Below are 13915 nucleotides of genomic sequence, written 5' to 3'. Positions count from 1 at the left end.
GTGCCAAGCACTGCTGCAGACACTGAGGAGACAGTGGCAAATAAGATCACGGAGTTCTGCTCTAGTGGAGTTTTCATCCCAAAAGAAGGTAAAAGAAAAACAAAGGAATCAGAAAGTACTAAGTACTATGTAAAGAAGTTGAACAGAGCTCCTGGAGTGAGCAGCAGCTTGGTCTGGATAAGGGAGTCCAATGAAGAACTTGGGAACTTAGGAATTCAAGTTCTCATTTCCTTCTTCCCCCTTAGCACAGGAAAGTCCAGAGACATGACTATTTTTTCATTCACTTTAATACAACACATATTTATTAAGTCCTATTACATACCTGTAGTGAATAACACAGATGTCAGGGATCTTACGGTGCTTATGTTTCAGTGCAAGGAGATAAATGATTTTATGTAAGGAAAATATCAGATGGTAGACAGCATTAGAAGAAAATTAAAATAAGGTGACCTGGTAAGAGTGACTGGATAGCTACTTTGGATCAAAGTCAGAGGAGGTCTCTGCAGAAGGAATTTAAACTAAAATTTAAATAATAAAGAGAAATTAATCATACAAAGATTGGATGAATACACTTTAGGGTAGAGGGAATTGCTAGGGAAAGATCCCATTACAGGAAAGAGCTTGACATATTTAAAGAATAGGAAAAAGATCAGGTGGCAGGACCAAATAACGTGTGTTGGGGTGGTTGGTGGGTGAGGTAAAGCCAAAGATGCAGAAAAGGGTCAGAACAAGCAGGATTTTGTAAATCAGAACAAAGATATGGATTGTAATTGAGCTGTGACAGGAAAAGTTATAAGCAGAATCATTATGTGACTGGATATAACTTGTAAGATAAAAAACTCTTGCTCTTCTGTAGACATATGGAAACCAGGAAGGAAGCAACTGGAGTAGTCTAGGTAAGAGATAATGGTGGTTTGAACTTCAGTGGCAGCAGAGGAAGTGGCACAAGTTGTGACTGACGTGATTTGCTGGGAAGAGGTGAGAGAGAGAGGAAGTAAGGAACACTACCTCAAGAAGCTGAGAGAGAAGTCACATTAAAGAACTGATTCAGAACCAAAAGTGATATTGGGCAAAGTTCTAAAATAATATTAGGTGGAAACGTATAACGTACTGAAACCTGTCCTAAGTCAGTGTCTGATGGAAAAGTTAAGTATTATATATGAAAAAATAAAACAGGCATTCTTTCTAGGTTAGAAGGATGACAGTGGCATTGGGGAATAGACAGGGATCGACAGCATGAATAGGCTTGGGGGCACTTTTTCTTCCTAGCACTTCTCGAGGTGATGCTTCTTTGTGTGATTATTTGATTAAGGTTTCTCTCCTCCACAAGACTGTAAGCTTCATGTGATTGAGGACCACATTTGCTTATCTTCCAGGTAGGCTCGTCACAAAGACAGAGACTTGATAAGCATTTACTGAAAACATGAACAGCTGAGAAGAAACACTCTGTGTCTGGAACGAACACTGAGATGGTTAGTTCAAGTAGAGTAGGTGGAGAGCCAGAGGCAGGAGAAAAGGCTAGGTAATTAGTAAATTTATTTTTTTTTCATAGTATGAATAACAACAGACTACTGTTTAACAACTGTATCAGAGGGATGGGTGATGGTTCTAATATATGTTTACAAATTCTTTGATAGTCTTCTCTTTGTTTCCCCTTCAGTGTTTGCTGGACTAAAATGACTTGCTTTCGGTGATCAGAATAAAATGGAAGTGAGAATCAGCAGCTTTGGAAATGTCATACATAAAAGGCATTTTTATGACTTCCTCTCTGCTTGCTTGGATCACTCATTCTGGGAATGCTAGATGCCATTTTGGGAGGACACACATATATTCCCAGCTTGAAGTCCATGTTGGGAGGAACTGAGGTCTCTTGCTGACAGTCACCTCTCTCTTTCTCACCTGTTCCCAGCAAATCACGTCAGTAACAACTTCTGCCACTTCCTCTGCTACCACTCAAGTTCAAAGGACCTCTGACACTCACTCTTATCCTAGTTAGGCCTTATATGTTGAAGCCCTGACTGACATCTTCACTGCAACCTGAGATGCTTGTCCAAACCACTCTGCTAAACTACTTTCTAATTCCTGACTACAGAAATTCTGAGGTAACGAGTGTTTGTTGTTTTAAGCCACTAAGTTTTGGGATAACATGTATTCCAGCAACAGGTCACTAATATAGATTATGAGAACTAAACAACATATGCAACTGAAGCACAGTACCTGGGGTACAAACCAAACATCAAATAAACAACAGTTGGTTAGTACAATTTAATGAGCACTTAGGTAATTCTCCATGAGTGTTCTAAAATATTCAGATCACTCAACATCCTAACTCTAAAACCAAAAAGGTGAGAAACCTCAACCCACAGAGAGATTCTCAGCAAGCTATAAACCTCTAAAGGGTAGCAATTATATTAAGAAAGTTTTCACCCAGGCCTTTAAGAAGACATGAATAATATTATAATTTGAATAAGACATAAGGAAAAAGGCATTCTCAGGCATTGCTCATGGGAGTATAAATTGGAAAAGGTGTGTTAGAAAGTTATCTAGGAATATCCTTCCAAATTTGAAATGTTTAGATCTTTTATTCAGCAATTGCAATTCTAGAAAGATATCCTGAATATTATTGCTTATGTATACAAAAACATATGCACAAGGATACTAAGGACTTCTTTATATGTTAACAGCAAAGCACTAGACACCATCTAAACATCACTAAAGATGTAGATACATGCATTGAAAAAAGCAAGCTGTAGACCAACACATATCAAAGAACCCCTTTTATTCATTTCACACACACATGCTAACTCATAAGCAAATACAAATTAAAAGCTATTATGGTTTTCTAAATAAACGGAGACAAATGGAAAGATGCAGCTCATATTATTGATACTGGACAAAGACAGGGGCAGGGAACACAAATGTGTGTGTGTGTGTCCGTGATAGATCAGGGTACAAAGAAATGGGGACTGAAGTACAGTGTCTGTATAGGAGTTCTATAGTTATTTTATTATTTAAATCTTATATAAGAATATATTTATATATTATTTATAAAATTTTTAAAAGACAAAAGATAAAAAAAATTCACATATTTGAAAAAGATACCCCTTAACTGTGGAAGGTGTTGGATGAGTCTCCCTTGGTGCCCCTCTCTTCCATGCCCTATACTGGACCTTCCAAGATCATCTGAGCATGTCCAACTATAAAGAGGAAGAATGGATTCCTCCTCCAAGTATGTTTTACTCGGCGCCCCATAGGATGTATACAGTTGGCTCAAAACCAATTTGATAGGTAAAAACATAAATACTCCAAAAGCCCTATCAATTATGTGAGTAGTTTTTAAGGCCACCAAGAGGGACAAATTTCTTTCCATAACAACTGACCTTCTAAAGGGACAATGAAGTTCTGTGGTTAAGTGATCCAGGTAGAAACTATTGTCCCAGATTCCACAACATCCTGAGGTTATGGCAGAACTAGTCACAAGTAGTTCAGGAATGGTAATGACCTCACAAAATGCCAGTGTGTTTATTTGGCAGGTGTCATTTCACCCCAAACCAGAGAAGCAGCTGGAAGCCAATGCAGGTAGAATCAGATGAGGTACTGTTTCCCATTTCCCCAGACATTCTAGGCCTCGGGTTTCAGTTGAATCACTGAAAGACTAGGCTCTGAAGAGTTGACGATTAATTCTACAGTAACCTAACAAACTCACACCCTATTACTCACTTAAAAGACATGAATTGGGGTTAGGTTGTGACTCAGTGGTAGAACACTTTCCTGGCATATGTGAGGTACTGGGTTTGATCCTCAGCAACACATAAAATAAATAAATACAATGAAGGTATTGTATCCATCTACAACTACAAAATAAAAACAAAAAGACCTGGATCACATGTGCTCAGTCATTAAGACTCAGCTATTTTCCTGTAAATTACAAGGTTGAATTCCACCTTACAGCCTTCCTCTCTTCAGGGGAAAAATGCCAAAATCTCTGGAAAACTATAGCAAAGCTATGTGTGTACCTGAAAAGGAGAGATGAGGGGCACCCTCCCATTACTATTTGTGGAACTTCCCTGGCTTCTAATAGGTGTATTCTAGGATGTCATATTTGATTGAAGTATTACAGAACTTATCACTGAGTCACATTTTGCAAAGTGAAGAGTCTAAAATGTTGAATTAAACAGAAAACATACTGGAAAAAATTCACATTTCAGCCAAAAGATCAGTCATGACTTTTAGGTATATTACATGACTTTTCATTAGCAAAACTGAAAATTGCCAGTGTAGATCATTGGCTTAATAGATCACTTTATAAAGTAAAAAATGGTGTTTTTATTTATTTATTTTTTGCTTTGGGGATGGATTAAGTGTTCTTTAAATACTAAGCAAAAAAGTTACTAAAACAGACAATCATCTTTCAGTGTGAGTAGAAACAATCCTAGCAGGTACCTAGCATCTTATTCTTTCAACTTTATCTACCAAGCACCTACTGAATCCTGAAACATATATAAAGATGGGAGGCAGACTGGGAAATGAGAAATAGGCTCTCAAGATTTATCTTGATGGTAGTACTGCTATACAGCTGTGTGATCTTCTGTGAAATCCTTAAAATCTTTGACCCTTAGGTTTCCTACCAGTAAAATGGAGATATCACTTTCTACTTTATAGGACTACAGAAACAAAGAAGTGCATCTAACAGTGGACTACACAAAGAGAATACTCAATGAATGGCAGTTATCATTACCTGGTAACCCACCGCCATCATTATCACCATCATTTTCACCATCTTGCTTAAAATTCAAATAGTCTATGACCTTCTAGTGTAATTAGATATAAATGCAAATACTGGCCTCACACACTCACATATTTGTCTCAGGGTAACCTCAGACACTCCCCCAATATCATCACAGTGTCCTTTGACACTTATACTTACATAATAGCCCCACTGAGGCATCTGGCATGCAAATAAGACCATCACTTTGACCTCTGGCACCCACATAATGTCCTCAATGGAGTTTCTGACACTCACATAATATCCTCAAAGGGCCTCTGACACTCACATAAACATTCACTGTAACCTCGGACATTCACAAAATAGCATCACTGTGGCCTCTGACTCTCACATGATGCCATCAATGTGGCCTCTGAAGCTCACATAATATTGTCACTGGAGCCACTGACTTACCTTATACCTCACTATGGCATGTGAGACTCACAGATACGACCCTGATAGTCACATCATATCCTAGTATCTTTCTCTGATACCAAAACCAGACAAAACCACATCAAGGAAAGAAAACTTTAGACCAATATCCCGGATGAATATAGTCACAAAAATCCCTAACACAATTCTGGCAAAATGCATACAAAAGACAGTGTACCATGATGATCAAGTGGGATGCAAAGTTGGTTCAACATCTGGAAATCAATAAACATAATTCATCATATCAATAGACTTAAAGTTAAGAATCATGATTATTTCAATAGATGCTGAGAAAACATTTGATAAAGCACAGCATCCCTTCATGCTCAAAACACTAGAAAAAATAGGGATAGTAGGAACATACCTTGACATTTTAAACCCAAAACCAACATCATTCTAAGTGGAGAAAAACTGAAAGTATTCCCTCTAAAAACTGGAACAAGGCAGGGAGGCCCTCTTTCACAACTTCTATTCAACATTATCTTTGAAACACTAGTCAGAGAAAGCAGACAGACCAAAGAAATTAAAGGGATATGAATAGAAAAAGAAGAACTCAAGCGATCTCTATTTGACGATGACAAGATTCTATCTATAAAGGACCCAAAAAACTCCACCAGAACACTTCTAGAAATAATAGATGAATTCACCAAAGTAGCAGGATATAAAATCAACATATATAAATCTAATGCATTTCTATTCGTAAGTGATGAATCCTCTGAAAGAGAAATGAGGAAAACCACTCCATTCAAAATAGCCTCAAAAAAATAAAATACTTGGGAATCAATCTAACGGAAGAGGTGAAGAACCTCCACAATGAGAATTACAGAACACTAAAGAGAGAAATTAATGAAAACCTTAGAAGATGGAAAGATCTCCCATGTTCTTGGATAGGCAGAATTAATAATGTCAAGGTGACCATACTACTAAAGGTGCTATACAAATTCAATGCAACTTCAATTAAAATCCCAATGATGTTCCTCATAGAACCAGAGAAAGAAATCATGAACTTCATCTGGAATAATAAGAGATCTTGAATAGCCAAAGCAATCCTGAACAGGAAGAGTGAAGTAAAAATTATCATAATATCAGACCTCAAACTATACTAGAGCAATAGAAACAAAAACAGCATGGTATTTGCACTAAAATAGGCAGACCAATGGTACAGACCAATGGTACAGACCAATAGAGGACATGGAGACAAACTCACATAAATACAGTTATCTCATACTAGACAAAGGTGCCAAAAACATACAATGGAGAAAAAGCCTATTCAACAAATGGTGCTGGGAAAATTGGAAATCTATATGCAGTAAGATGAAATTAAAGCTCTATCTCTCACCCTGCAAAAACCCACCTTGAAATGGTTGGAGGACCTATAAATTAGACCAGAGACCCTACACCAAATAGAAGAAAAAGTAGGCCCAAATCTTCATCATGCTGGCTTAGGACCAGACTTCCTTAACAAGATTCCGAAAGCACAAGAAATGAATGCGAGAATCAATAAATTTGAAGGATTCACACTAAAAACCTTTTTCTCAGCAAAGGAAACAAACAATAATGTGAAAAGAGAGACTACAGAGTGGGAGAGAATCTCCACATGCACCTCAGATAAAGCACTAGTCTCCAAAATTTATAAAGAAGTTACAAAACTTTACAACAAAAATACAAAGAACCAAATCAATAAATGGGCCAAGGAACTGTACAAACACTTTACAGAAGAAGATATGCAGGCAATTAACACAAATATGAAAAAGTGTTCAACATCTCTAGTAATTAGAGAAATACAAATTGAAACCACCCTAAGATTTTATCTCATTCCAACTAGAATGGCTATTATTAAATACACAAGCAATAATAGGATTTGGGGTGGATGTGGGGGAAAAGGCATGCTGCACGCTTTTACATTGCTGGTGAAGTTGCAAATTGGCGCAGCCACTCTGGGAAGCAGTATGGAGATTCCTCAGAAAACTTGGAATAAACGCACCTTTTGACCCAGTTATCCCACTCCTCGTTTTACACCCAAAAGAATTAAAATCAACATACTACAGTAACACAGTCACATCAATGTTTAAAGCAGTTCAATTCACAGTGGCTAGATTGTGGAACAAACCTAGATGCCCTTTAATAAATGAATGGATAAACTGTGGTAAATATATGTAATGAAATATTAGGCAGTCATATAAGAAGAATAAAATTATGGCATTTGCAGGTAAATGGATGGAACTGGAGACTATCATGCTAAGTGAAATAAACCAATCCCAAAAAACCAAAGGCTGAAAGTTTTCACTGATAAGTGGATGATGATACATAATGTGGGTGGGGGGTCGGGGGGGAAGAAAAGAATGGAGTGACTTTGGATTACGTAGAGGGAAATGAAAGGGGGGAAAGTGTGGGGATATGAAAGAGTGGAATGAGAGATGTAACTATGCTATGTACACATATGATTACAAGAATGCTATGAATCTACATTATGTACAAGCATAGAAACAAAAAGCTCTACTCCATTTGTAAACAATAAATCAAAATGAATTCTGTAAAAATAAAAAGAAAATAATCTAAAAAAACCACTATTATGCTAAGTGAAAAAAACAGACATAAAAGGTCACATACCGAATAATTCCATTTACATGATCTGTTCAAAACAGACAAATCCATACAAATAAACTCTATAGAAACTAAAGCTCAGCTTCTCAGAGCAGGCCCCCCAGCGAGAGCCTTTCTGATCAGAACCAGCTCCAAGTCCTGGAGCCAGCACGGCGAGCTCTGGCCCGCAAGCGGCTTCAGGGACCAGGACAGGGCAGCCAGAGACTTCCCCAAGCAGCCCGACCCCCTCTGGCAGGAGGCACCTTTCAAGGCTAGCTTCTCGGAGCAGACCACCCAGTGAGAGCCTTTCTACACAGAGCCAGCCACAAGTCCCCTAGCCAACGGAGAGTGTCGACCCGCAAGTGTCCTCTGGGATCAGGGCAGGGCAGCCAGAGACTTCTCCAGGTGGCCCTGCCCCCTCTGGCCACAGCTCTTTCCACGGGACGATCCAAGATGGCGGACTAGAGGGTGAAACTAAAGCTCAGTTAGAATATAGAGAGGTGGTACCCTCAAGTAACAAGCATGGGGTTATTTGTAGTGTTCTAATGTTTGTGGTGATAACTGCACAAATCTGAATATACTAAAAATTATTTCTTATATTAAAAACAAATAGTAGTATTTTTATATTCTTACTCTTCTTTTCTCTTTCTTAAAAATCAAACTTACCCCTTTGAAGTGTATTTGCAATTATCAAGGATCACAATGCCTGCCACCTCCATATCTGGACCAAACAGAGGAGACACAAAGTAACATCAGCTTTCAAAAACAACAACAAAGTAAAGGGGGATTAGGGATATAGCTGCAGTATAGCATGCTGAAGACTCTGGGCCTGACTCCTAGCATGGCAAAAAAAAAAAAAAAAAGTAAAAGGGAAAAATGTTAAGTCTGTTACCGAAGACAACCAAATTAATGATAAACATCAGTATGGATAAACAAGTTATTTAAAAGCCATAAAATCTATCAATTCTGCAAATGATCCAAAATATAAAAAGGAGAACTGGGAATATAGCAGCACACACACATATGCACACAATGGAATTAGGAAAACAATTCCAAGTACAATGGCATCAAAAAGAATAAACATTTAGGTATAAAGTTAACTGAAGAAGCAAAAGACTAATACATTTATTACTATGAAATGCTACCCAAAAGTGAATATACAAATATATAAATCAAAAGATACTAATGGAAGATGTTGATACTACCCAAACTGATCTACAGATTCAATATAACTACTGAAATTTCAATCATTTCTCTTTTTTGCAGAAATAGAAAATTTCATCCTAAATTTCACATAGAATTTCAAAGGACCCTATATAGTCAGAATAACCTTGAAGATCAAGAAGAATTTTAGAGAACTCATGTTTCTTGATTTCAAAATATACTACTAAGTTTTAGTCATTTGAGCAATATTGAAGTTCATTGGTAGACCAGCAGCCTAGCATGAGGAAGGACTCCAGGCTCCCTCCCCAGCAGTACAAAAAAGTAAAACCAAACCAAAAAACACCCACAGAGGAAGGTAGTGGAGACATATAAATTAATGGAATAAAATATAAAGTTGAGAAATAAACACTTATACAGTAGTCCTCCTTGCCCAGTTTCACTTTCTGTGGTTCAGTTACCTGAGGTCAAACATGGCACAAAAATATTAAATATCAGCGTTAAAATTACAGAAACGATTTACAAGGTTTAAACTGTATGCTCTTGTGAGCATCATAGTAAAATATTGTCTGTGCAAGGACAAGTTTGTCCAGCATATAAACTTCCTGTCCCTTAGTTACTTAGTAGCCATATCAACCATCCAAACAACTACTGCAGTGTCACAGTGCTGTGTTCAAGTAACCCTTATTCATAGCCTCACACAAAGGCTGTCACTCACCTCACTTCATCTCATCACAGGTATTGTATTATGACAGGAAGGATTTAAGAGGACATTTTGAGAAAGAGGAAACCACACTCACATAACATTTATACAATATATTGTTATTAATTGTTCTCTTTTATCATTGTTACTTTTTATTATTATCAGTAATCTCTTACCGTAGCTATTTTATAAATTAGCATAGAAATTTTGCACAAAATAGGTAAAAACAGTATATGTACAGGGTTTAGTACTATCCACAGTTCCAGGCATCCACGGGTCTTGGCACATCCTATCCATGGATAAAAGTGACTGCTATTTGATCATACTATTTTTAACAAAGATACCAAGTATTTTCAGTAGGGAAAGGACAATCTTTGGTAGTCTGGGAAAACTGTATGTGCCTAAATAAAAGACTAAAGTTGAACCCTTCCCTTATACTAAATATAAAACTTCAATCAAAATGGATAAAAGACATAAGCATAAGAGCTAAAATTATAAAATTCTTATAAGGAAAAAGGGGAAGGCTTCATGACAATGCAGTTAGCAATTGTTTCTTGAGTATGAAAACCAAAAACACAAAATATTGTAAGAAAAGTAACAAGAGGTATGTAAATGTGTTTTCAACGCCTAGTATCTTCTTGTACTAATCATTCCTGTCATATGAGATGACACCATATCTATGTGATGAGAGGAAGCGAGGTAAATGATAGCCTGTCATGTGATGTGAGGCTATGGGTGAGGGTTACTTGAACATAAGCATTGTGATACTGCAACAGCTGATTTGCTGGTTGACATGGATGTTAAGTGACTAAAGGACAAAGAAAATTACACTATTCTACATCAAATTGAAAAACTTTTGTGTCTCAAAGAGCACTGTCACAGAATACAAAGGCAATCCAGAGGAGAAAATGTGTATAAACCATGTATCTGATAAATGGTTAATATCCAGGATATATTTTGAAATGTTTATCTCAACAACAAATAGAACTCAAATGTGGGCAGAGTACTTTGTTAAGGACTTTGTGTCCCCTCAAATTTCAAATCTTCAAGCCCTATTCCCTAATGTGACAATATATTTGGAAGTGAGATCTTTACAGTTGCAATGAAGATTAAATAAGACCATACAATTGTCATGATTCAACTGAGTTTTTCAGAGACACCAGTCTCTAAGTCTCTAAGAAGAGAGACTTCACCAAAAACTGAACACTGAACATTGATTTTGAACTTTTCAAACTCCAGAACTATGAGAAAATAAAGTGATTGTTTAAGCCACCCAGCCTGCAGTATTTTGTTATGGTAGCCTGGAAAAACTAGCATATTCTTGAGCAGACATTATAAGGAAGACACACAAAAAGTCAATAAGTACCAAAAAAGATGTTCAACATCACTAGTCATTAGAGTCATGCAAATCATAAGCACAATGGGATACTACTTCATCTCCATTAGCATTGCTACTATTTAAAACTTTTTAAAGAGTTTTTTGAAGCACTGGTCAGGATATAAAGAAAACAAAACACCTATACATTGTGGTGGAAATCTAAAACCCAGACACTAAGGAAATAACAAGGAGGTTTCTCAAAAACTTAATACATGGGAAGTCTTACCCTAATGTAAGATGGTGACCTATCTGACTGTGGAACCCACCAAAAACTGAGACTGTCTCTCAGTTTTAAAGTTGGACTTCTGAAGCAATCTGGCCTGGTTCTGAAGCATTTTTCCCCTGACTCTAGTTCAGTGGTCTCTTGTAAGGAAGTGGCATGGAGTGGAGTTGACTAAATGAAAGGAGAGGGAAGGCAGGCAGGTCTTCAAAGTTCTCATTTAGCTCTTAGTGCTAACTTCCTTCTCCCTGAAATTAGTATAAACACTTGTTGCTGTTTAATAAACATGAGGATGTCTCAAAATCCTGATGCTAAGGAAGACCCTGTGGAATGCAGTCTTTGCATGGAGCCCTTGAGATATATGAGATGAACTTTTTCCCTTGCACCTACCTGTGGCTACCAGATTTGTTGATTTTGTTGGCCTAGAAGTTGCACTGATGAAAACGGTCTTTGTCCTTCACATAGAAAACCACATCCAGAAGATCCAGAAGTTTGTAAACCGCTCTCCCAGGAAGAACTGCAAAGGATAAAGAATGAGAACAAAATGAGAGGAAACAGAAAATCACAGAAATTTGACTAGTGTATGTGCTCTACAAAAACATCCCATCTTTGTTGTAGGTCTGTCCCAGTGCCTAGCTGACCCAGAGGTTTTAAAACAACCAGAATACTTTGGGAAGTTTGGTAAAACACTTTAAGTGTGTCATCAACAATAGCACATCATATGCCGGCTCACAGGTTCCTAGTGCCAGTGCTTATAGATCTGGTCAGAAAATGCTGTACGAGCTCTACAGTGTGTCAACAATGTGGTGGTAGATGGCAGAACTCTTAAGGCATCTCTAGGTGCAAAAAAAAAAAAAAAGTGCCTTTACTTCTTACAGAATATGCCGTGTCTAAAACCTGACTGCATGTATCTACATGAATGGGGAGATGGGGCAGGACTCGTCACAAAAGAGGAAATTCATGTGGATAAACACCTAAAATACAAACAGAAATTATTTCAAGAATTGTATAAGTTTAATTCCAATTTTCTTCAATTATCTATGGGTTCAGTTGATAAAAATAAGAACCAAGAACACCACTGCAGAACCCCATTGATACACCTTCAGACTCTCTCAGTACAGGGAATAGTGGTAATTCTCAGCCGATAGCGAACACTGATACACCTTCACCACCACCGGATTTATTAAAACCCCATCCAGTCATCCCCCGAAGTACACCCAATCACAGTGCAAAGTCGCCATTTAAAGAAGCGGTAACAGATTCACAGTCATTATTCTCTGACAATTGTCACCATCCCAACCCTATCCCAAGTGGGCTTCTGCCTTTTCCCAGCTCCCCATGGACAGCTAGTGATTGGCCTATGGCCAGAGCCAGAGTCTCTTCACATCAGAAAAAACCCAGTATCATCCTCTACAGACTGGCAAACAGCATTTGTCTTTGGTTCTTCTAAACACCCAGAAGATGACTTGGGGTTTGATCCTTTTGATGTTACTCAAAAAACCTTAGCAGACCTGAGAGAGAAGGAATTGTTCATCCAAGACACCCTTTCACCCACATCTCTTTAGAACTCCTCTTTGCATACAACTGCCAAAGGTCTATGCTCTGGATTCCTACATCTGCTGCATGGACCAGGGCCAACTCTCTTTAATTGTACCTTTTCGGTCTTGCCGCAAAGCTTCCCTCAATTGCAGCAGCACTGAGCCATTTACAATTCCCTCAGTTTTCCAGGCCAGGGAGCCTACTATTCTTGGATGGCATTTCCATGCAATAGCATCATGCACTTGAAACACACAGCAAACCCCACCTCAAATAGTACTTCCCTGGACTTGAATCTCCCACCACAGCACAACAGGTGGGTTCACTTAAAGGTTTTGAAAATTCTTGACTAACTCATTCTTCTTTTTGTTGGGTGGGTAGGGAGAGAACTGTTGAATAACAGAGGGTACTTATTACTCATGGAAATTTCTGTAAAAAAGTCTATCATATTCTAAAATATTTAAAATTAGACAGGTGCCTTGTAATATTGCACTTTATAAGGACGATGGAATATTATACCTAGTCATTGTTTGGAAGCATTTTACTTAGGATAATTACCAAACTTCCATATGGTATATAAGTGCAAAAAGAAAAATAAATATATGGACTCTGAAACTATGATTCTGTAAAAGTCCAACACCACAGTAAAAAAATTCTTAGTTTACATACAAAAGTAAAGTGGTTAAAACAATTTTTAAAATCGTAATTAATGAGAACCTGAGGGATTAAAGGCACTAACTGGTAGGGAATTGACTTATTTTGACTGATACACATATCAACACTATGCTATAAATAAAGTTTGAGCACATTTGAGAGCTCTGATCATTCTTCTGTAACATGTCACAGACATACTTTGTGTGGAAAAGAAGGGGTTCAAGGAGAGCTATTTATCATTTTAGTCTTGTTTTTAATTCCAGAGGAAATATTAGGTATATGTAAGAATATAAGTTGGATTCCAGAATATTTATAGTTTTGTTCTTCTACCCTTGAAGGTTTCAGGACTTTTGGGTCTAAGATCCTATGTGACATTTAGAAGCAGTGTTTTCCAAGGAGTCATTCTTAGTAGTGTTGTCATTTAATTTGGGCTTTTGAGATGATGTGGAAGAGTTTGCTCATCTTCTGATTCAAGGAGAATAC

At 37.5% G+C, this 13915-nt stretch overlaps 1 pseudogene; it reads left to right on the top strand.

The window, feature by feature from the left end:
• Nucleotides 1–11534: 11534 nt before the first annotated feature.
• On the top strand, nucleotides 11535–12487 carry LOC124991400 (CCR4-NOT transcription complex subunit 4-like; annotated as a pseudogene).
• Nucleotides 12488–13915: the final 1428 nt, after the last annotated feature.

The sequence above is a fragment of the Sciurus carolinensis genome, chromosome 8, assembly GCF_902686445.1.
Source record: "Sciurus carolinensis chromosome 8, mSciCar1.2, whole genome shotgun sequence".
In the NCBI taxonomy this organism is placed as follows: Eukaryota; Metazoa; Chordata; class Mammalia; order Rodentia; family Sciuridae; genus Sciurus; species Sciurus carolinensis.
Note: the sequence above shows the minus strand (reverse complement) of the source record. Positions and strands in the feature narration are given on the sequence as shown.